Source organism: Armigeres subalbatus, chromosome 1 (genome assembly GCF_024139115.2).
Source record: "Armigeres subalbatus isolate Guangzhou_Male chromosome 1, GZ_Asu_2, whole genome shotgun sequence".
Lineage (NCBI taxonomy): Eukaryota > Metazoa > Arthropoda > Insecta > Diptera > Culicidae > Armigeres > Armigeres subalbatus.
This window is the reverse complement of record NC_085139.1, coordinates 267,898,059-267,923,546: the sequence shown is the minus strand read 5'-3', so window position 1 is coordinate 267,923,546 and position 25,488 is coordinate 267,898,059.

Below are 25,488 nucleotides of genomic sequence, written 5' to 3'. Positions count from 1 at the left end.
GGCTACGTGGCCGGCCCTCCGCAGTCGTCCGATTTTTGCGGTGTGGACGATGGATGTTTCTCCCAACAGCTGATGCAACTCGAAGTTCATTCGCCCCCGCCACGTACCGACCGCCACCTACACACCACCATAGATGGTACGCAGCACCTTCCTTTCGAAAACTATAAGTACGCGTTGGTCCTCCACGACCATCGATCAGGTCTCGTATCCGTAGCCGACTACCGGTCTAATGATCGTTTTGTTGATAGTCAGCTTGGTACGGCGGCGAACTCTTTTCGATCGGAGCGTCTTGTGGTGTCTAAACTACGTACGATTTCCAGCAACTATGCGTCTCCGAACGTCTTTGCTGGTATCATTTTCGGCAGTCACCAGTGAGCCTAAGTACACAAATTCTTCTACCACCTAGATTTTGTCACCACCGATGCAAACTCGCGGTGCTTGGTTCACATTGTCTTCTCTTGAACCTCTTCCTATCATGTGCTTCGTCTCCGACGTGCTGATGACTAGTCCGATCCGCTTAGCTTCCCTCTTCAGTCTGATGTAGGCTTCCTCCATCTTCTCAAAGTTACGTGCCATAATATCTATGTCGTCGGCGAAACCAAATAGCTGGACGGACTTATTGAAAATTGTACCACTCGTGTTAATCCCTGCTCTTCGTATTGCCCTTCCAAAGCGATGTTGAATAGCAGACACGAAAGACCATCACCTTGCCGTAACCCTCTGCGGGTTTCGAAGGGACTCGAGAATGCCCCTGAAACTCGAACTACGCACATCACCCGATCCATCGTCACTTTGATCAACCGTTTCAGTTTATCCGGAAAACCGTGTTCGTGCATTAGCTGCCATAGCTGGTCCCGATCGATTGTATCATATGCGGCTTTGAAGTCGATGAATAGATTATGTGTGGGCATGTTGTATTCGCGGCATTTCTGCAGTACTAGGCGAATGGTGAACACCTGGTCCGTGGTTGAGCGTTCACCCATAAAACCCGCCTGGTACTGCCCCACGAACTCCCTTGCAATTGGTGCTAGTCGACGGCATAAAATTTTGGGAGAGTAGCTTGTAGGCGGCGTTCAGCAATGTGATTGCGCGGTAGGGACTTCTAAGTAAGGAAGAAGGGAAAAGGAAGAAGGAAGAAGAAAAGAAGGAAGAGGAAGAAGAAAAGAAGGAAGAAGGAAGAAGAAAGAAGGAAGAAGAGAGAAGGAAGAGGGAAGAAGAAAGAAGGAAGAAAGAAGGAAGACGGAAGACGGGAGAAGGAAAGAAAAAAGAAGAAGGAAGAAGAAAAAAGAAAAAAGGAAGAAGGAGAAAGGAATAAAGGAAAAGGAAGAAGGAAGAAGGAAGAAGGTAGAAGGAAGAAGGAATAAAGAAGAATAAAGAAGGAAGAAGGATGAGGGAAGGAGAAAGAAGGAAGAAGGAAGGAGGAAGAAAGAAGAAGAAAGAAGGAAGAAGACAGATGTAAGAAGGAAGATGCAAGAAGAGAGAAGGAATAAAGAACTTCTCATTTTTAACTTGTTGCCAATTCGGCCTAATGACCGTTCGACCTAATGACCATTTGGCCTAATGGCCATTCGGCCTAATAACCTCCGGCCAAATGGCCTGACACCGTTTTTACGACAGTCCGAGCTAATGTGGCCTAAACAGAAAAACATCGATACTATGAATGAGGAGCTTCGAGCGTGTTTCCTGCACCAAGATGTATCAACATTGCGCAGTCCTATGAAATTTGAACGGTTTTCCAAATGGGGTCTACTCTTGCGAACAACTGCCTACGTTGTATGATTCATCTCAAAATTAAGACGCAAAGAAATAACCGAAAACTGCTCTATTCGAACCTGAAGACTGAAGAACTACAAGCAGCAGAGGTGATGATCTGGCAGCTGGTTCACGCGGAGTCCTATGGTGACGAAGTGATAGTCCTTTCCAAGAATAAGAAGCTTCCGAGAGATAAACAATTGGGACTTGTGAAAACAAGCCAACTAAGGAATCTAACGCCAATAATGGATGACAAAGGCGTACTAAGAGTGGAGGGCGCATTGCCGCGGCGAGAGTATTGGCTGTCGACGTTAAGTTTCCTATAATACTACCGAGGAAGCATCACGTTTCCCTTCTGCTTCTCGACGATTACCATAGGAGATTGCTACATGGAAATTATGAAACTGTAGTCAACGAAGTGCGTCAACATTTCCACATTCCCAGACTACGAACAACGGCGCAAAGTGTGGCAGGTCGCTGTCAGTGGTACAAAGCTCGTCCGGTGGTTCCAATGATGGGTCCACTTCCAGCCGCTCGTCTGTCACCAGGTGTGCGCCCGTTTAGCTATGTGAAAGTAGGTCGCGCCGCAGATGGATTTGTTTGATAACGTGTTCAACAATACGTGCTGTACACGTTGAAGTAGCATTCGACCTTTCGACCAAATCCTGCATCGCATGTATCCGCCATTTTGTTTGCCGACGAGGAGCGCCAGTTGAAATATATTCCGACAATGGTCGGAACTTTACCGGAGCGGATCGCGTGTTACGTGACCAAATCGAGAACATCGAGATAAATGTAGCGACGACTTTCACGAATACGACAACGAAGTGGTTGTTCATACCGCCATCTGCTCCCCATATGGGAGGATTATGGGAACGCATGTTGCGCTCCATCAAGAATGCTATGACTACCATACCTAAGAACGAAAAGCTAGACGATGAAGGATTACAGACCCTTATAGTCGAGGCAGAAGCGGCAGTTAACTCTCGTCCACTGACTTACTTACCGCTGGATTCAGCGGAACAAGAGGCGTTAACGCCCAACCACTTCATCCTAGACAGTTCAACTGAAGTGACACAACCTACAGCGAAGTTGGAAGATGGCGTAAAACTGGCCCGAGGATCTTGGAGCTTGATTCAACGCCGCATTGACCACTTTTAGAGGCGTTGGGTACTGGAGTATTTGCCGACACTTACAAGGCGTGTGAAGTGGATGCAAGAAACGAAGCCGGTACAGCCTGGAGATCTGGTGATCGTAATTGATGAGTCAAAAAAATGGCTGGGTACGTGGACGTATCCTGGATGTAATCGCAGGCAGGGACAGACGGATTCGGCAGGTATTAGTACAAACCTCTTCGGGACTGTTCAAGAGGCCGGTGTCCAAAGTAGCAGTACTCAATGTAGCTGACCTTGCAGTGAAGGATCCTACCGGTCCTCACGGGGAGGGGGATATTGCTACGACTGCCATACCGGCAACACGGCGCGCCACGCTTGCGCCGAAGTATATTGATACTCGTTGATGCTGTGTTGATCAGTACAATAGTAGGTACAATACATGTACATGGACTGACATTATGCAGGCTATAAATGAAATCGATTGTTGGCATTAGGATAAACCACACTATATTGTGATTACTATTAATTAGTTAGTTCATGCTTGAAATCGAATATTCAAAGTTTTCCGTTAAAACCTCAAAAGAGACCATAGCAGTAGGAAAACTATTCGCATTATCTGCTATCTCAGCGGCCGTAGAAATATCTTAAGCAGCATAAAAACTCAGTGTTTAATTGCTCAAACTAAGTTATGCACTGTTAAATGTAAGTAATACCGTACAGAGTTGCCCTCCTCAATACTTAAATGAATTAAATTGTATTTTAGCTTGAAGCTGTAATAAATTTGCTCTCAAGACAGTGCTCGGTTTTGTTTCTCACAACAACTCCCATTATCTCCACAGCCCCATTAGATCAATAACGTACCTTGTTCATCAAAGTTTTTCGGCATCTTCTGGGTTATACTTTAACGCAATGTGCCACTTGGTTAACGATGAATATAAATATAAACGATTTCCCATACTAAATTCTATACAAACTTCAAACGCGATGTGACAAGCGACAAAGCATCCAATCGGGCCCAAATTCTGCACAGTTTTTTGGGACTCAAAATGGTTTCGAAAAAGCATCGATAAAATGACCATGACGCCCCCGAATTTATCTTATTAAAAATGGATAACTAAAATTCCAGATTTTGGGATATCATCCTCCTCAAAAACTAGATATCATAACCAAAGGAGGAAGGGCGGTGTAACGTTTAGTCTGTATGAAACGGTATAATTAGCATAAGGATAAACATTTGTTATTAGACATTGTAAATAAAACAAAAGTTCAGCAACACAACCAACTGCTCCGGGCTTGTCATGTTGAAAACCCCTGAAAGCATAACCATCAATCACTTCATCAGTCTGACTGAAAATACATCGCTGTTGTCCATACTCCACCGCTACCGTTTTCAACATATGTGCACATACATGCGAAGAAAATTGGAGCCTTGCTATAAGCGAACGAAGAGGAGAAGAGTTCGTAAAATCATCGCAGCCAAATTCACACACACACCGTCACGTCGCTCTCACCTCTCTGTCATGACATCGAGACTCTCCGAAACAACGTCGCTTTAGAAGGCTCCGCTACCGCGTGAATACCATTACACTCACACGACAGCTCCAGCAAGCCAATCTTGACTTGGCACAATTAGTGCTCACGGGTCGCTCGGTCGCGTCGAACGACGAAGAAAGTTTGCGCAACCGTTGCATAGAGCGTGCTTTAGGACAGAGCGTAGGAAAGCGGTAATTCGGTTTGGGAATATTCCTCCGCGGTATTGAAAGTGGCCAAAATAACAAAATCGGAACACAAAACCAGCAGAAAAGCACAGCATTGTAATTTCGGAAGCGTGCCAAGCTGGGTAAGTTCAATCGAGACAAAGATGGCCTCCACATGTACTCTATGGTTTCGCTTACAGAAGTGGTCGCCATTGTCGATGCGCTAGAAAATTGACTTCCACATCGCTGGCTGAAGGAAGGTGGTTTCCCGGGGGAACATGCCGAAATACCGACGTTGAGTGCGACATTCCTTAACTTGCAACCGTGGCTTTATTAGAGTATGTTCCTAGATAAGCACGAAATAAGATCGACACGTGTCCGTGCAGCATTCGGATCGATCGCCATATTGGATTGGCACCCCGTGAAAGCAACGAGCACAACGGTTGCGAGAAGCTTACATGGTGAGTGGAACCACAGAGCCAAATCATTTGGCGTGATGCTAATCAGATTACGTTTGGTTTAGAAGGTTGATCCCTACTTCGAGGAGACCGACGCGAGCCTGAACTCACACCGAGTGGCATTGGAGTGGGTCGCGTAGGAAGAGCGTGCGCAGTCATCAAAAAACCCCTACATAGGGTGAGTTGAGCGATTGTCATGGTGGTGAGCAACCACTAACGTATCGAACGACAGGGTTTTTTTTCCTTTTAGTGGTTTTATTCCGGCGACCCAGCAAGCGTTTTTTGTCGTAGCGATTCTCCCCAGAGGCGGTGTCAAGACGGAAGATTGGGTGCACCGACGTCTCGGACGCTGACGTGGCACGGCGAGCAGAGGCCGACGACAGGCGTGACAGGTCCCTCGGCCTAGTCAGACCCGACGCACCTAAGGATTCGGAGTTTTGCTACGGTGGCGGACGCGATGGGTGTCGACTGTGTATGTGATTGTGTGGAGTGAACGACCAGAACCCCGAGGATTGTTGCAGAGCTGACGTGCGTCATGATCAGGTGGTTGAGCATCGATGTTGCTTGAGTGGAGGGCTCGTGAGTACACTCTGAAGATTAGTTTTAAGTGCAAACTATTATATGCATGGCGAGAGCGTCATTGATAAGTGATAGGGCAAGAGAATAGGAGGAGGCCAGAAGGGCCAGGCATGTACAATGTGTAAATAAATAGTTGGGTTTTGCGCTTTTTGACTCGAGCCACCGGAGCCGGTGTAGGTTCTCATTCCCCCTACACGGCCACTCGTATCAGCGGTTTGGCCGAATACCATATCGCAGAAGGCCACTAGGCCAAAAGTTGTTTGGACGAATATAACATTCGGCCAAACCGACCATTAGGCCGAAAGGATCATATAGCCGATTAGGTCATTTGGCCGAATAAGACATTTGACCAAATAGGACATTTGGCCGAATAGGTCAATTGGCCGCATAGGACTTTTGGCCGACCCGATCATTTGACCTTATTTCTTACTTTTCAAATGACCTATTCGGCCAAAAGTGCTGCTTTGCCAAATGACATGTCCAGCCAAATGATCAGCTTGGCCAAATAACTCATTCGGCCAAATGTCCCATTCTGAAAATTGTCCTATTCGGCCAAATGAGCTATTCGGCCGGATGATCCGATCGGCCAAATGACTCTCGGCCAGATGAGTTTCGGCCCAAATAACAGTTTTATGCTCAAACATCAGACAAACAAAAGTAGTCCAATATCTAAACATCGTATCTAATTCATACGCAAAATATTGTTTCCGTTTCCTTTTATTTATTTTTTCACCAATCCTATTTCTACTTGCTAACTATATGTATGTTTGTTCACCATAAATAAATAAATCCCCTTCCGTTGAAAAAGCAATGAGCAATATGTGTATCGTAGGCGATTCAGCTGAAATGCAAGTGAACAATTGATTAAGTCGAGTCAAGTACGAGACACTGAAGACGATCTTACTGCTGAGGTCGAAAAACGTATCTGTCAAGGTACAATCAAGTGGTGGAAATCAACGGGATGGTACAAACTCGTCTTATGACAAGTGAACAATTGATTGTTTATCCTTGCGAAGGATAAACAATAAAGAAATTTAAGTAATCTCGTACATCATTATTTGCGAGAAAAAAATGGTAGTAACGCATTTTTTCGAGTGCAAAACATTCTTTGATCAAGGATTCAGTACCAAAGATTCAAAAAGAGAGTTCTTTCGGATATCTTCAAAGCTTTTCATAGAAAAGGGTGATTGAGAGGAGATCTGGTATGATCAGCATCCAGTAGAATCGCAAAGTTTCCTGGCAATGGACAATCGGACCACCACCTTATGGATTTAGTTCTAGGAATAGGAACACTACTACGTTAGTGGCCTTCCATGTAGTCTTTGGCATCTATTCGGTTCTCCGTTGAATAATATAATACTATTCGTTTAGTACATTCTGATGGTGGTGGGTGGAATTTCTAATGAACAAAAATAAATATATAAAAATCCAAAGGAAACTCTACTAAATTCCGAACAATTTTCCGTGAAAATAAAACAATTCCACCTAGAAATTCTGCAGATTTTTTGTGGAAATTCAGGTAAAGTTTCCAAAAAAATCCCTGAAAGCTTCAAATAATTCTTCTTGTAAATTCTTAACAATTCCCCATTGAAATTAACATTTTGAACATTTTTCCGCGGAAACTGCGAAGAATTATCTGGAAAAACATTCAGTAGGTTTTTTCGTGGAAATCCAAAACGATTATCTTTGTAAACTCCGGAGAATTTCAATTTTTAAACTACAAAATACGCAAAATAAAACCTAAGCTTCAACACATATTCTGGTGTCCAAAAAAGATCATTTACCTTAAATATTTGTTTACAGGTGGTTGTATTAAAAAATCAGCGAAGTTGTGATAACAATAATCTGATTAGAAAAAAAAATAGTCGCTCAAAAACGTTCGATCAAGTAGACGGATTGTCAAAGCAATACATCCCGAGCAGAAAAGACGACTTCGATAACAATAGTTGTCATTACCTTACCTTGCATAAGAGGTAAAATCATTGGCATAGATAAGGAGAGGCTAGGGGGGCTTAGCCCTCCCTAGAAGAAAATTAGCCCCCCCCCTAAGATTTGAAAAGATAGTTAGCAGTGATATCAATTTTTAACAGATAGCATAATGGATTACTGAAAAATTAGTGAAGACAAAAGAGTTATCTCCCATATTCAACCTATCATAATGAAATGAGTGGAAGACAAATGAGCTTGTTTCTCATTTCTGAGAAATATTCCTGTGTGGCAGTGAAATTGCACCTGGTGTTAATTATGGAAAGACAATATCTAATGAATTATTGGTAGTGGCTGGTTTTGTACACAACGCTGCAGTTTCCAAGCGCTATCGTATATGCGCAAATAGCCAGAATGAGTTAACCGCCAGAAATTTGTATGGCGAAAGACATCACTTTTTACATCACTTATTTAACACTTTTTATGAAAATCTTTTTGGTACCGGTTATGCAGGAAGGTGTCCGCTACTACGCTTACCAAATATTTTTTCGATGAAGGTGCTTAATGTTGAGAAATCGAACCCAACTAGTTAACTAGTTTGCCGCTGTAAGCACGCTCAAAGTAGGCGATTCATTGATTTGAAACAATCAAAGTAAGCTCGATATGAAAACAACGGAGGGCCACCAGAATATCAATCAAAGCAATCGTGGTACATTGCCAGCAGTCAAAGACATGTGGTCAACAACACGGACTTCCGCTTGCCTAGCAGCAGGATAACTTCCGCAATTCCCATCAGCATTCAAGAAGGATTTTCTTCAGAATCTAAGAGGAATTTCCATCAGAATCCGAGATGAAATATTGTTGGAATCTCTAAAGAATTTCTTTCAGAATCATCGAAGTACTCCAACCGGAATCCAGAAGAATTCACACTGCTTTACTTCCGGTATATTTGAGGGATATCCGGGGGATATACTTTATAATCCATGGAGGATTTGCTTCAGAATCTCTCGTTGATTTGCTTCGAAATTCCATCCAAAGACTTGTTTCTGAATTCCTTGACGATTTGTTTCAGAATACTTCGACAATTTGCTTCGTAATCCCTAGAATATTTAATTCCAAGTCTCTCGATCATTTGCCTCGGAATTATTCGACGATTTGCTTCTACATCCCAGGAACATTGCCTACGAAATCCCGAACATTCACGTTGGAACATTTGGAACATTTCCGTCGGAATTCCTGGTATATTCCCGTCGGAATTTCTTAAGGATTCCATTCGGAATCTTTCTAAAATTCTCAATGAAACCGTCGGAATCTCTGAATGAGCCCCGTCGACATCCGGGGAGGATTTTAAATCCCTGCAACATTCCTGGGGGCAGGATTTTATATCCCTGCAACATTCCTTGGGGGCAGCAGGGACTATGTCCAAGGGCTTGACGATCCCTCCCCAGGCCATCTGCGAGCTGTGGCGCCTGCCTAGGATGTGGTGGGGTTTGAAAGTGGGCCCTGTTGAACCTCTATAAAACGGTATATAAAAAGCTGAATGTATCCGCAAATAGGCTCCGCCAAAGCGACCTTGTGCCGCTCAAAGCGCACAAGTCCAGGTCCTGGTGTCAGGTGGGACGATAAACAGACCTGACACGACGGCTTTCCGACGAGACAGGAGGTTTGCGCAGGCCCAATAAGCCTCCTTTATAAACAACCATGACGAACAACGTGTAAGATAATACGACTCGATACAATCGGCAACGACCTAGGCGACGAATAAAGGATCTCGATTGGAAGCTTGGAACATGGAACTGCAAGTCGCTAGGCTTCGCAGGTTGCGACAGGATGATCTACGATGAATTACATCCCCGCAACTTCGATGTCGTAGCGCTGCAGGAAATCTGCTGGACAGGACAGAAAGTGTGGAAAAGCGGGCATCGAGCGGCTACCTTCTACCAAAGCTTTGGCACCACCAACGAGCTGGGAACCGGCTTCATAGTGCTGGGAAAGATGCGCCAACGTGTGATTGGGCGGCAGCATATCAACGCAAGGGTGTGCAACCTGAGGATAAAAGGCCGATTCTTCAACTATAGGATCATCAATGGCACAGCCCCCACGAAGGGAGACCGACGACGGGAAAGAAGCGTTCTATGCACAGCTGGAACAGACACACGATGAATGCCCACTGCGGGACGTTAAAATCGTCATCGGTGACATGAACGCCCAGGTAGGAAGGGAGAAAATGTATAGACAACGACAACGGCCAACGATGCATAAACTTTGCAGCCTCCCGCGGAATGGTAGTCCGAAGCACTTTTTTCCCCCGAATAACCACAAGGCCACATGGAGATCACCTAATAAAGAAACGGAAAACCCAGTCGACCACGTTCTAATCGACGGTAAATTCTTCTCCGACATTACGAACGTACGCACTTACGGCAGTGCGAAAATTGAATCCGACCACTACCTTGTCGCAGTATGTCTGCGCTCAAAACTCTCGACGGTGATCAACACGCGTCGGAGTAGTCCGCCGCGGCTTAACATTGGGCGGCTACAAGACGGTAGACTAGCCCAAGACTACGCGCAGCAGCTGGAAGTGGCACTTCCAACGGAAGTGCAGCTAGGCGCAGTGTCTCTTGAAGATGACTGGAGAGATATTCGATCCGCCATTGAAAGCACCGCAACCGCTGCAATTGGCACGGTGCCCCCCATCAGAGAAACGACTGGTATGACGGCGAATGTAAGCAGTTAGTTGAGGAGAAGAATGCAGCATGGGCGAGATTGCTGCAACACCGCACGAGGGCAAACGAGGCACGATACAAACCGGCGCGTAACAGACAAAACTGGAATTTCCCAAGGAAAAGCAGGAAGATCGAGACCGTGAAGAGACGGAGCAACTGTACCGCGCCAATATCGCACAAAAGTTCTATGAGAAGTTAAACCGTTCACGTAAGGGCCACGTGCCACAGCCCGATATGTGTAAGGACATAAACGGGAACCTTCTTACAAGCGAGCGTGAGGTGATCCAAAGGTGGCGGCAGCACTACGAAGAGCACCTGAATGGCGATGTGGCAGACAACGGTGGCGGTATGGTAATGAACCTAGGAGCACGCGCGCAGGACATGCGACTTCCGGCTCCGAATCTCCAGGAAATCCAGGAGGAGATCCACCGGCTGAAGAACAACAAAGCCCCTGGAGTTGACCAACTACCAGGAGAGCTGTTTAAACACGGTGGTGAAGCACTGGCTAGAGCGCTGTACTGGGTGATTACCAAGGTTTGGGAGGATGAGGTTCTGCCGCAGGAGTGGATGGAAGGTGTCGTGTGTCCCATCTACAAAAAGGGCGATAAGCTGGATTGTAGCAACTACCGCGCAATCACATTGCTGAACGCCGCCTACAAGGTACTCTCCCAAATTTTATGCCGTCGACTAACACCAATTGCAAGAGAGTTCGTGGGGCAGTACCAGGCGGGATTTATGGGTGAACGCTCTACCACAGACCAGGTGTTCGCCATACGTCAGGTATTGCAGAAATGCCGCGAATACAACGTGCCCACACATCATCTATTTATCGACTTCATAGCCGCATATGATACAATCGATCGGGACCAGCTATGGTAGCTAATGCACGAAAACGGATTTCCGGATAAACTGATACGGTTGATCAAGGCGACGATGGATCGGGTGATGTGCGTAGTTCGAGTTTCAGGGGCATTCTCGAGTCCCTTCGAAACCCGTAGAGGGTTACGGCAAGGTGATGGTCTTTCGTGTCTGCTTTTCAACATCGCTTTGGAGGGAGTAATACGAAGGGCAGGGATTGACACGAGTGGTACGATTTTCACGAAGTCCGTCCAGTTATTTGGTTTCGCCGACGACATTGATATCATGGCACGTAACTTTGAGAGGATGGAGGAAGCCTACATCAGACTGAAAAACGAAGCTAAACGGATTGGACTAGTCATCAACACGTCGAAGACGAAGTACATGATAGGAAGAGGCTCAAGAGAGGTCAATGTAAGCCACCCACCACGAGTTTCTATCGGTGGTGACGAAATCGAGGTGGTTGAAGAATTCGTGTACTTGGGCTCACTGGTGACCGCCGATAACGATACCAGCAGAGAAATTCGGAGACGCATAGTGGCTGGAAATCGTACGTACTTTGGACTCCGCAAGACGCTCCGATCGAATAGAGTTCGCCGCCGTACCAAACTGATTCTCTACGGACACGAGACCTGGACGATGCTCGTAGAGGACCAACGCGCACTGGGAGTTTTCGAAAGGAAAGTGTTGCGTACCATCTATGGTGGGGTGCAGATGGCGGACGGTACGTGGAGGAGGCGAATGAACCACGAATTGCATCAGCTGTTGGGAGAACCATCCATCGTTCACACCGCGAAAATCGGAAGACTGCGGTGGGCCGGGCACGTAGCCAGAATGTCGGACAGTAATCCGGTGAAGATGGTTCTCGACAACGATCCGACGGGAACAAGAAGGCGAGGTGCACGATTCGCGGACCCTCCGCAGACTGCGTGGTTTGAGACGTGCAGCCTTGGACCGAGCTGAATGAAGAAGTCTTTATGTGCAGCACAGGCCACTCCGGCCTTAGTCTGATGATAAATAAATAAAACATTCTTGTTTGAATCCTTAGTAAATTGCCTTCAGAATCCCTGGAGGTTCCCTTCGGTATGCTTGGAGGATGTCCGCCGAAATCTCTGGAGATTCTCGTAGGAATCCCTGGAACATTTCCGTCGGAATCACTAAAGGATTCTCATCAAAATCCTTGGAGGATTCCCATCCTTGAAGGAATATGGCATTATTTTTTTCATTTGGTGTAGCCTATTTATGAAATATGCAAAAAAAAAAGCATTGCCTTGGTTGGAACTCGGACGGTTGCCTCGGACGAACCATCACATATCGTCCTTTGGATGTGCAGGACAAGGCCGAGCGCTACTACACTTAGACACAATAGCCACACGCTATCAATTAGAGTTGTTGTAGCAATCATCGGTAGGTAAGCAAACACGCTTCGATGCATTTTGAACAGAACATGAGCCAAGAGCGTGCCTTGGTGTTCTAAGTTTTGAACTCTTAACATAGTTCAGTGTGTACTGGGTTAGTACGCAAGCAAAAACGATCATAGTAACGAGGGCTTCCTAGATTTGAAACTATGCGAAAGCATACGAGCATGCTTGATTTCTATCAGTTAGATGGCCACGTGTTCCATTATTAGACGAAAAATGTGTAGCATGCCGCCGCCTCAATTTGTTCTCCTAGGATACAAGTTGCCTTGTTAGGTCAGTGCTCTTGCACAGTGTGCTGTGTTTAGAACGTTTTGAACACGAACACGCGTTCTCGTGTTCAGAATGCATCTCTGCTGTGGGCTACAACAGAAAGCATGTGTTTGGGAGAATATGGATGAGAATGATTGATACGCAATTGCCTTAGGTGGTTGGACCGGATTTATCACATTATGTACCACTAAAATAACTTAATGGGGTGTAAAATGTTCGATTTTTTTTGAAAAGAAGCTCAAATAGAGAAAATAGATGAAGGGGCTCTAGCCCTCCTAAGGCATTCTAGCTAGTTACGCCAATGGGTAAAATACCAAAAAATGATACCAAAAATTAAAATGCAAATTAATTCAGACATAACATGGTTAGGTATTTTAATAATGTTATGTGTTTGGTTTTGTAATAATGTTATGCCTGAAGTATTTTGCATATTAATTTTTGGTATTCTTCTGCTTCTTCTTCATTGGCATTACATCCCTTACTGGAACCTTGCCGCCTCGCAGCTTAGTGTTCATTGAGCACTTCCACAGTTATTAACCGCACATCTTACCGCACGGCTAAGTAGGGCCCCAGTTTTCGGTATTACTTTTTTGATATTTACCTCTTATGCAAGTCAAGTTCATAACACACTAAGGTATGAATTGTTAAAATACGCGAAAATCCCGGCGGATAAAACAAAATAAACTTTTCGCGAGGTGATCGCGATCGTCGCGGAATATGCGATCACAACAAACAATTTGGATAACAGACTGAATGACGTCTTGTCAAATAAACGTCAGAATATTATCCCCACCCTGGACTTGCATGCAACATCACTAGCAATATTGGATTGCACTACAAATGTTTATGAGTAATCAAAACAAACCAGAATTGGTAGAAGTGTTGCCAGAGTCACTGGGATATACTAGTTGAATTATGAATTATGTTTATATATCAATAATGTAGAATAACTTGTTAATGTAATATGACGATGGAAACTAATGAACAATATACTCTGAGAACCAACAGAAAATCGTGTTTGATATTCTAATAGGTTATGGGCCCAGTGGTTAACTGGTAGAAAGTCGAGTCAAGTGAACTTATTATTCTAAAGCGATTAGTTGAAGAAGATGCCTGGAAAGAAGGAAGATACTGCCCTCGGGGTTACCGATGGGGAACTAGCTGGTGGTCAACCAGTAGTAAACAACAAGACGGAACGCATTCCTCTTGAGCGAGGGCCGTCGTCCGTTGCGGCGCTCTATCGTGGAGACCGTTCGTGCGTATTCGACGGGAACGAAGCGAATTTCCCTGCTTGGAAATGGCGGATTGAGCACCATCTCAATAAGATGCGTCTGGTGCATACGCTGTTGAGGACTCCCGTGGAAGAAGAATATGCCCACCCGGTGCCGGGAGCGAAACCCGAAGAAGAAGCAGCGAGGAAAGAAAAAAATGAAGAAACGGATGGAAGAAGATATGGACGCTTTAGATGAAATAGTGCTGATGGTGAATAATCAGGTTTTAAATCAATTGATTGGCCTAGATTATGCGAAGCAAGTGATGGATGTGTTGGTCAGCACATACCAGAAAGTTGGAACTGGAGCAATGATCACGATGCGAGATCGTCTATTCAATCTCAAACATAAACGTTTTGATAGCCTTCAGCGTTTGTTTGATGAATACGATCTGATCATTCGAGAGCTGGAAAGAATGCGAGCTGGACTAACGCCAGCGGAGAAGATCCATGCTCTAATTATTGCGATGCCAAACCGATTTAAGCATGTGGAGGGTGCATTGACTGTGCTACCAAACGATGAGTTGTGTCGTAAACCGCTAGGTGAGATAAAACGCATGTATTTGGATGCAGAAATGATCGATGGTGAGACAATGGGTGGAAGGCGGATCAGAGGGTTCGATGACGTCGCACTGAAGTCGAACAAAAAGCACGTGAACGTTTGCTTTGGCTGTGGAGAAACTGGCCATTACAAAACAAATGCCCGTTGAAGAAGAAGAAAGGACAATGGAATGGTCAACAAGCATGTCAACATCCCCGATGGCAGGAAAGAACCCGAGTCGCCATCATGCACTGATGACTCAAACCAGCGGCAACGGTGAAACATCACGGAAAGTGAGATTTGTGGTCGATTCAGGAGCCAGCGACCACATGGTGAATGACGAGCGAATGCTGGAAGATGTGGAAGAATTGGAGAAGCCAGTCGTCATTGCAACTGCTAAATCGGGAACAACTCTTCGGGGTACGAAGAGAGGTAAGGTACGAGTGAGCAGTGTTGTCGGAGAAAACAAAATAAAGAAACTCGAATTCTATAATGTGCTTTTTATTCCGGAGCTAGATGTGAATCTCCTTTCAGTTAGAAGGGTGAATTCTATGGGAAAGAAAGTTACTTTTATGTATGAGGATGTCGTAATCCATGATGGTGGGGAGGTTATCGCCCATGGGATAATGGAGAATGGTCTTTATTATTTGCAATTGGAGTTGGAGGGCAATGTAACCTCAGCATTAGTAGGAAAGGACCAGATAAATGTCGAAACATGGCATAAACGATTGGGACATTTAGGCAAAAGTAATATGCTGAAATTAGTAAGAAATGGCATGGTTGAAGGTATCGACTGTGGTGAAGAAAGTGTTGGCAGTTTGCCAGATGTTTGCGAAAGTTGCCTTGCGGGGAAGCAAGTTAGCAACAAGTTTAATAGTTTGCAGTTGCCAAGGTCTACTAGACCATTGGAACTAGTTCATTCCGATGTTTGTGGATCTATGGAGGTAGCAACTCATGATGGTTATCGTTATTTGGTAACATTTATCGATGACTTTACGCACTTCGCCGTGGTTTATCTTCTGAAATCAAAGAATGAAGTCTTCGAAAAATTTAAGGAATATTACGAATTTAGTACAGCACATTTCGGTCAGAAACTGTCTAAATTTCGTACAGATAACGGTGGGGAATATCAAAATAGAGAGTTCCAGAATTACTGTAAAAGTAAAGGAATTCAGATGATATATACGGTACCGTATACTCCTCAGCAAAATGGAGTAAGCGAGCGTTTCAATAGAACATTGATGGAAAAAGTACGCGCAATGCTTCATGATAGTGGGTTATCTAAGAAAATGTGGGAGAGGCTGTTTATGTAGCGACATACCTTACAAACAGGTCCCCTACGGTAGCATTACAAGAAAATAAGACGCCATATGAAAAATGGTTTGGAAAACTCCCAAACTTAAAAAATCTTAGAGTTTTTGGATGTACAGCATACAAACTCATTCCAAAAGAAAAGAGAACAAAATTAAATTCCAAATCTAAAAGATTGATATTCGTGGGCTACGCGAATAATGGCTATAGGCTATGGAATGGCGCTTTGAAGAAAATTGAAATTGCCAGGAATGTAGTATTTGATGAATCGAAAACACCATATATCGGTGAGTCTGCAGGTTCAAATGATTTGGTTTTCTCTCAAATAATTACAAGAGAAACTTGTGAAGAGAATACCGATGAGAAATATGGCAACGAGGAAACCAAAATTCCAGAAGAAATTGCATCAGAGGATCGGGAAGATTCTGAAGAAACGATTTCTGTGGAAAATGATGGCATATTCGAAGAATCGGAATCAGAAATCGTCGAAAACGATAATCATGAACAAGCAAATGATACATCGGAGTCAGATAATTACGAACAACCCACAGAGAAACAGCTAGAATTACGTCGAAGCACGAGAAACAGAAAACAGACTACGTTTCATAATTTCTCTGCAAAAATAGCGCCAGTTATTGATGGTTGCATTCCGCAATCAATCACTGAATTAAAACTACTGGAAGACTGGGAGCACTGGCGGGAGGCAATCGACGATGAAATGAAATCACTAGACGATAATAAAACATGGGAAGTGGTCAACTACAAAAACAACATCAAGCCAATACAATCAAAATGGGTCTTCACAAGGAAAGAAGATGGGAGATACAAAGCAAGACTTGTAGCAAAGGGATGTTCACAACGCCCAGGGTTTGACTACAGTGAAACATTTGCACCAGTAGCAAAATGGACAGCGTCCGATTATTATTGGCTCTTGCAAATGAATACAAAATGCTTGTTCACCAAATGGATGTAAAAACGGCATTTTGTACGGTGATCTAGATGAAGATATTTTTATGAAACTTCCAGCAGACGAAAATGGTAAAGCGAAGACTGTTCGTTTGCATAAAAGCTTGTATGGATTGAAACAAGCAAGCAGAAATTGGAATAAGAAGTTTGACGATGCAGTCAAAGAATTGGGATTTTCTCCTTAAAAGTGATTGTTGTGTATATAGATCCAAAGCAAAAGGAATTATTTTGCTTTTGTATGTGGATGACATACTGATATTATCCAACGATCAGGAAAATTTGGATTGGATAAAAGAAGAACTTGGAAGGCTATTCCAAATGAAGGACCTTGATGAGGTCAAATATTTTCTCGGAATGGAAATTAAAAGAGATTTTGACAACCAAACGATAGAAATATCACAATCAAGATACGTTGAGAAGATTTTGAAACGTTTCGGTATGATTGATTGTAAACCTGTGGGGACACCGCTCGATTCAAATGTAAAATGGTCTAAAACAAATCAGCAAGAAACTGCTCATCCCTACAAGGAACTGCTTGGGTGTTTGCAATATTTAACACTAACGTCTCGACCTGACATTAGCGCGGCAGTCAATACGCTAAGTAAATATCAGAGTTGTGCGACTGATGCTCATTGGGTTGGTTTGAAACGTATTCTTAGATACCTGAAAGGGACTACGGATACAATGATAAAATATGAGAAGAGACCTTACACACACATTGTCAAGGGATATGCGGATGCAGATTTCGCTAATGATCCTGATGATAGAAAATCGGTTTCAGGATATGCTTTCGAAGTGTTTGGAAGCTTAGTTTCATGGTCAACGAAACGACAACAAACGGTCAGTTTGTCAACATCCGAAGCAGAACTTATTGCACTTTGCACAGCTGTAACTGAAGGAATATGGCTTGTGAAATTCCTCAAAGAATTGGATGTGGGTAGCATTCCATTCATTATTATGGAAGATAATGTTCCATGTATTAGTATCGCGGAGGAACCTCGATCACACCAACGAATGAAACATCTGGACATCAAATACATGTTTATACGGGATCACATCAAGGAAGGAAGATTACAACTAAAATTCATCCGTTCCGAGGATCAACCGGCTGATGCATTCACCAAGGGCCTCCCGAGAGACGCACATCGAAGATTATTGGGACGTCTCAACATCCAAATTGCGGGGAAGTGTTAAAATACGCGAAAATCCCGGCGGATAAAACAAAATAAACTTTTCGCGAGGTGATCGCGATCGTCGCGGAATATGCGATCACAACAAACAATTTGGATAACAGACTGAATGACGTCTTGTCAAATAAACGTCAGAATATTATCCCCACCCTGGACTTGCATGCAACATCACTAGCAATATTGGATTGCACTACAAATGTTTATGAGTAATCAAAACAAACCAGAATTGGTAGAAGTGTTGCCAGAGTCACTGGGATATACTAGTTGAATTATGAATTATGTTTATATATCAATAATGTAGAATAACTTGTTAATGTAATATGACGATGGAAACTAATGAACAATATACTCTGAGAACCAACAGAAAATCGTGTTTGATATTCTAATAGAATTAGGTATTATTAAGTTATTTTCTCCTACTCGGAACGCAATGATAAACGCTTTATCGGCAAAACCGTGAACAATAGGGGGAGAAAGCCTCTCGGTGAGAATTTGCTAAATGCTGATACGTCACTATGATAAAATCGACTTAGCTCAATTGTTAACCATAGCCAACAGTAACGTGGGATGTGACGTTTTCTGATCTTCACTTAGTATGCTTCGGACGCGGAAGACATCCGTGGCACAAGTTGGCTGCCACTTGGGTGCCCATATATTCTCATCAAGAATCATAAAATATTTATGATTATGGTTTATTCGACCCCAGTGCGAGCCACCATTTTCAACAAACTGCACACGCATTCAAGCCAAGATATTGTTTTGCCTTTGAAGACAAATCAGCTCCTTGGGCATCATATTGAGCAACCTTAGCTTTTTGTTCCACCAGACAAAAACGACACCACGCCACCCGAGCTCGAAATCCGGCGTTAGATATGAAAAACCGGAACCATCAATGATGAAAAATACCCTAATCGAAGTCATCTCGGTTCTCACTCCGCCAGAGCCCGAGATCTGCCATTCCGAAAATGCCACAGAAACATGGTTTCTGTTTTTTTCTTTCATCCACGTGACACTGAAATTCAATCCACCAGACGTTATCGTTTTTAATCAAGGAAGCAGAAAATTAAAACCATAACTTTACATTTACTTTGCTTCACTGGAAACGGTGGCCACGTGTTCCGGTGCCGTCTCGCCAAACGCGGTACCTAATGGGTACCACATCGCTGCTGTTACAAAGTTGTTTCCATTTGGCCTTCCGTCTAATCCCCATCCATGGCCCACCGAGCGAAGGTATGAAGTCGAATCTCCTCCGGATGGGCAACGACATATGACCTGACCTCAGCCTCAAACCAGCGCCAGAGCGCGCCAAGCGTTTCCGTGTTCCATAAGACACCTGTTTCAAATTGCCTTTCTACGGCGGGAATTTCTATTGCGCCATTGTTCGCTACCGGTCCAGCTTGGGGTTTTTCCGGAAAATTTGCCACGGGAAAACAAAGAAACGGGTTAGCGTGGGTAGGCCGCATTACACCGGTCCTGCCCTTTTGGCGGCTAGTGCGGAGTGCTGTTACGAAATTGAATTTTACATCACACCCATGACCCAGGATAGGACTCCAAGAAGATGGAATCTTTCGTTGTAACAACAAAGCTAGAAACAGCAGCCAGCAAAACCGGTGAAGCATCGTGTTCACCAGACACGGCACTACTACGGAAAGGCGCCAGATGTTTCGTGGCAACGTGATGGCTGAATTCTATTTAGCATACATCATGATCGTAAAGGATAACGTCCGGTGCTGTAATGGCGATGCTTCTGTTGCTTGGATTAAGGCGTGCCCGAGAAACACATTTGCATGAACGAAATGCAACTGGCATTAGCGGCGGCATGCAGATTGTACAACAATTTGAGATAATTTGCTATTTATGCATTTGAAAAACTTTGTAAGTTTGTTGTCTTTTTTCAATGGTAACAATAGATTGCGGAGACCAGTGAGGCACTGGATTTCGGGCCCCACAGAAAAACAAAGATCAGCAAAACTTTTTTAATTCGAATCCTAACTTTTTTTAAGTATCTAATCTAAAATCCTTTAAAATTCTTCAAAATACAAACGATTCCGTGGATCGTTTTCGTGTCTTAGATATTGAAAAATTGAATCAGTTTTTATGTATCGAAACAAGTGGAGCTGGTCGAGGTCTTTTAACCATCAACACGTATCGTGATCTACATTGTTATAACCGCCTTCGCCGGATGCTAAGGCAACGCCAAGAGCATTGCAATAGCATCGACAAAATGTTGGTCAGGTTAAAAGGAATGAGTGGCTGGCAGACTTTACTGGTGCCGTTCCTTCCTGGATGTCCAAACATGCGTATACTTCGCTTTCCGCTTCACGAGCTACTGAAGAATACAGCTGAATGTCAACATTTTTCCGGTCATTTCAATGAGATTCTTTGCTCTGGGGCCTGTAGCATAATCGAAATTTTACTAATAATATTAGTAGAGTAGCTTGTAACTTGTATTTTCTGTTGCATAATGAATCTACAAGTATGAATTTACAAGACTAATATTACAAGTAAACCGCACTAATAATATTAGTGGAATTTACAAGTAACTGTTGCATAAAGAAAATACAAGTAGAAATTATTAGCGTTGGCTTGTAGTTTCTTTTACAAGTATGAATGGTGCTGTAATTTAATTTACAAGTAGCTTTTATTTTATTATTTTAGCTGTGCAAAGCAATTATGCATCGTTTAATTGTTTTTAACGACTTAACAGAGAAAGAAACTATTATTCTAATTGCTTCAAATTACCATATAATGAAATACTGTGTACTAAGAATAAATTTCTCGTTCCGATATAACACTGAGAGTTATGAAAATTTTCAAATGACTTTGGATATAGTAGAAGTACTTTAAATGCTGACATAAAGTATTCAAATGGAGGAGCGCTAAAGATCATTAAAATATACAGTATGTACACAGAAACCCAAAACTACTCAAAAGTGGGTTGTTTTAGCTCAAATCCGTACTTTGGACCAATACCCCAATTTTGAGTGAAATGAGTTTCCTAACACTTAAGAGCCCCGCACATAGGATACGTTTGCGTTGCGTTTGTCAGTTTTCCCATGGGAAATGTGTCAAACGCAACGCAAACGTATGCTATGTGCGGGGCTCTTTAGGGTCTGTCTCATTTGGAGAATTAATCTGAAATTAAACTTAAAAGTGACATTTGAATAATTATCGAATAACCCTGCTCGCAGAGCAAGATTACTTTTGACAGATATCGAATCATTTTGCATCGATGTCTTATTGGAATTGCTGGGTAGCACCAGCCATTCTTATGATTGGGTTATTTGCTTATTTTCGAACTGTCACTTTTAAGTTTAATTCTCCAAATGAGACAGACCCTTAGTAGTTTAACTTAATCCACTTAAACCATATTAACCAAAGCTGAGTTTAGTTTACCAAAAGTTGACTTTATTCATCTCAAAATTGAGAATATATAAATTTACTGAAATTTGTATTATTGTATTATTATACTAAACAATCTCGTTTAAGACCATGCATATTGCTTTATGTTTGACTACATGCGTGGGAAAGAAAAGAAAAACGGAAAAACTACCTAAATTCTGAATAGAATTTATTACGATATTTTCATCAGTTAGTATTTTGAACTAAAAAAGAAATCGTCCAAATTGCATAATAGAATTAGAAGCAAAACGTAAACCCACACAAGTCTCACAATACACGTAAATTAAACCCTCTTCAAAACCCCACAACAAACAAGACTAGCGGGATTCGATTTGTCATGGAGCATAACTTACAAATCGCCTTAATTAAAACTTAAGTCAATCCCAAAGACCACATAAAAACGACTCCAGTGTGCATTACATTGGCTTGGTTAAAAATGCCAATACCACGAGTCCACGAAGCCGGCTTAAACCGCGGAATCAATAAATTTACAGACAGTGTTCCGTGCATACCTATCGCAGTCAAAATATATATTCTATCCACAAATTTGCAAACAAACGTAAACAAACCGTGTACCTCCGCATTGACAGTGAACTGTCGGATGAATTTTGACAGGTAAATGAACCTGACGGACTTGTAATTTCAACCTTACTAATAATACAAGTACTAATATTATTAGTTGGCAAAACATTATTATGCGACGCAAATTACAAGTACTTGTAATTTGTTGACTTGTAACTTGTAACTTGTAGCTAATATTATTAGTCTGATTATGCTACAGGGCCCTGATCTTCTCTTGATGCTTCACGATCCGCGTGTTTCGGCGGATGCTTCATCGATCGGCAACGGCGGCGCTACAATCAGCCACTGCACTGGCTGCTCGACGGGTCAGTGAAGGTGACTCAAAAAGCAGCACAGAGATGGGATACGGTGAGCCGGATCACGAAGGATTGGCAGTTGTGTACGCCTTGACAAAATATCACATAAAGATAATAGGCCGAAAGTTTCATTTGCAGACCAATCAAGCACGTCTGGCTCGGATTTTAAGATCTCTGAAATGGGGTAACTGACCGACATTACTTGGGATATGCGGTATTTCGAAAAATTTCGTTTCAGGTGGTTCGAAACGAAATTCCGCGGAATTTCGCGGAATTTGAGCATGGCGAAATCTGATTTCTTGATTTCGTTTCGTTTCGTAAAATTACAAAAATTTCGCTAGAAAAAATTAGCTTCTAACGAAATTTAACGGAATTTCGCGGAATTTCGAAACAAATTTGAACTTGAACCATGCTTTATATTATCAAAAAATTTGGCTGCGCCGCTGAACAAAATAATAAAAAATAGCTTTTTGATTTTACATTTTTATGTTATGCAGCTTTTTCTATTAACGCTTATGTAGTAATCCCATTATGAGTCGACAAATACGTGTTTAGTTTTCTTCTATGAAACGTCTTCAGTGTTTTGTTAGAAATATCTAAAAGAAAACGAAAAGTATCTTTAACTATTCTATCCTATGTTTTACAAAAGTGATCCGACTCAATATTTAAAACGTCAGGCTTAGAGTGTAAATTTAATTGGATATAAATCAGATCAGTAGGGTCGGTGTACCAACTGTCGCCAAACATAAGAACAACTAAATAAAATGCATGTGGGTGGACTTTATATATCAAGCGAAAGGATTTACTTCCTGCTCCTTAGAACAGCTGTGAAAACCACAATAAAATTTGTTATTATCCTCAAAATTGATTAATCCATAATAGGAATGCATGCACCAGTTGTAGCACTACTCTTAATTTTGGTTCCTTATTTGGCAAATCCCATTGTTTTCTTATGGGACTGACCCAATTGGGACCACTAGTGCGACAACTGGTGCAAAGGACGTCGAAAATTAAGCAAAATCAATTTTTACAATTACGCTTTGCTTGTTTTGGAGGAAATCAAAGGTGTTATCGTATCATATGAATATGCTTTATCGATATGAACTTAGTTTGCGGTGGTTTGATTGGTCATTTGGCATATAAAGCACTAGTGCGACAACTGGTGCTATAGCCACAACTGGTACATCTAGCCTATAACTTTGTTGAAGCGTGGCGTGGATTCCTAGGGCGCTTGTGAAGTTTTGTTTAGCGCCTCTTTCTTATTAAAGGCCAATTTTTTTACCTCCGCTTAGGCCTCAAACCAGGTTTAAGCGCATGAGTAAGCACCTTACCTAAAAGTAAGAATCAAAAGTTCAGATGATTGAAGGTACTTTACTCAACAATATTCGGCGAATCTTCGAAATGTACATACAGCCCCAAAGATTTAAATTTAAACTCTGTGATATTATTTGACTACAGTAAAACCTCCATGAGTCGATATTGAAGGGACCATCGACTCAAGGAAATATCGAGATGTGGAATACACAAACTTTGTGATGCTGTTTGAAGGGACCATCCTAGTAGCACAGAAAAAATAATATGGCATAATTTGCTTTTTATGAGTCAATATCGAGTCATAGAACATCGACTCATGGAGGTCTGTATTTGCAGAATAGGAGTGCAGAATCGATCGTGTTGCTGCTGGTCACGGGACGGCAGCTAGTCTAGGAAACGCGAACTGAAAAAAATCTGCCTCGCGAGCAGAATTTTTTTTAATCAGTGTGCTATCGATCGTGTTGATGTTGGTCATGCTAGCTAGTGCGGGAGAATACGAGATTAAAAAAATAATGTCTGCATCGAAGGGCACAAAATTATGTAGTGCAGAATCGACCGTGTTGTAGAGGCTTATTAAACGAAGCACATTGATTATGCGTCGGATTGATTTGAAACACGGTTTTCGTCTTCGGGTTTTCAAAATAACTTTAACTTCGTTTAGTCGCTTACCAAAGTGGCTTCACATGAATTACCTTCTCAACTAACCAACGATTCCCGATTTGGTAATGCAGCAACTCAAATGTGATCAAATTCGGTTGTATATAAGTCCGGTTGTATAAAGTTGTATATAAGTGTACAATTGATTAAGCTAAGCTACGCTTTTTTTTTTAATATTTGTACAATATGTAAGGAACATTGAGGAGTCGTGAGCTTTTTGCATGCCTCATATGCACACACATATACAAGGACAAACATACAAGAATTCCTATATTTTTACATACTTACTGATATAAAATTGAATTGATAAAAAAAATGATCAAATTGAAGACCACTCGCTCCACGATGAATTCATTTGAAAGCGACACAAATGCTGGGGTATCGGCTTATCGCCAATAGTATATAAACGGGAACGCGGCATTTTATCATAGACTGCTTCTTCTGCAATTATAGCTCTATTAGTTGCAAAACAGATATTGCACTTCGAAAAGTTAAATCAGAATTGCGTATGTAATGTAAAACCAACTCAAAAAATCCGCGGAAAAAAATTAAAATTTCGTTTCGTTTCGTAAAATTTTGAATTCAATGGACCTTGATTTCGTATCGTTTCGAAATCTCGAAAGTAAATCTATATTTCGTTTCGATTCGTTTCGAATCACCATAGACATTTTAAATTTCGTTTCGTTTCGTTTCGTTAGGAAAAAGTGTGTTATCGCATACCCTTAGACATTACAACACTAGAGCAGCGGTTCTCAACCTGGGGTACCTTTGCTGGCATCATGGGGTACTTCGGAAAAAATGAGAAATTGCGGATGTAATAAGAATATGCTTCTGAACTTAAATCCATCCGCATTTGAGAGACTTAAAGGACTTTTTTTTCCTAAAAGCTAAGCCTTCTTTCAAGAGACTTGAACACCCCTTCAAGAGGCTCAGAAGCCTCCTTTCAAGAGGCTTTCAAGAGGCTCAAGCCTCCTTTCAAGAGGCTCAAGCCTCCTTTCAAGAGGCTCGGAAGCCTCCTTTCAAGAGGCTCAGGAAGCCTCCTTTCAAGAGGCTGGAAGCCTCCTTCAAGAGGCTCGGAAGCCTCCTTTCAAGAGGCTCGGAAGTCTCCTTTCAAGAGGCTCGGAAGTCTCCTTTCAAGAGGCTCGGAAGCCTCCTTT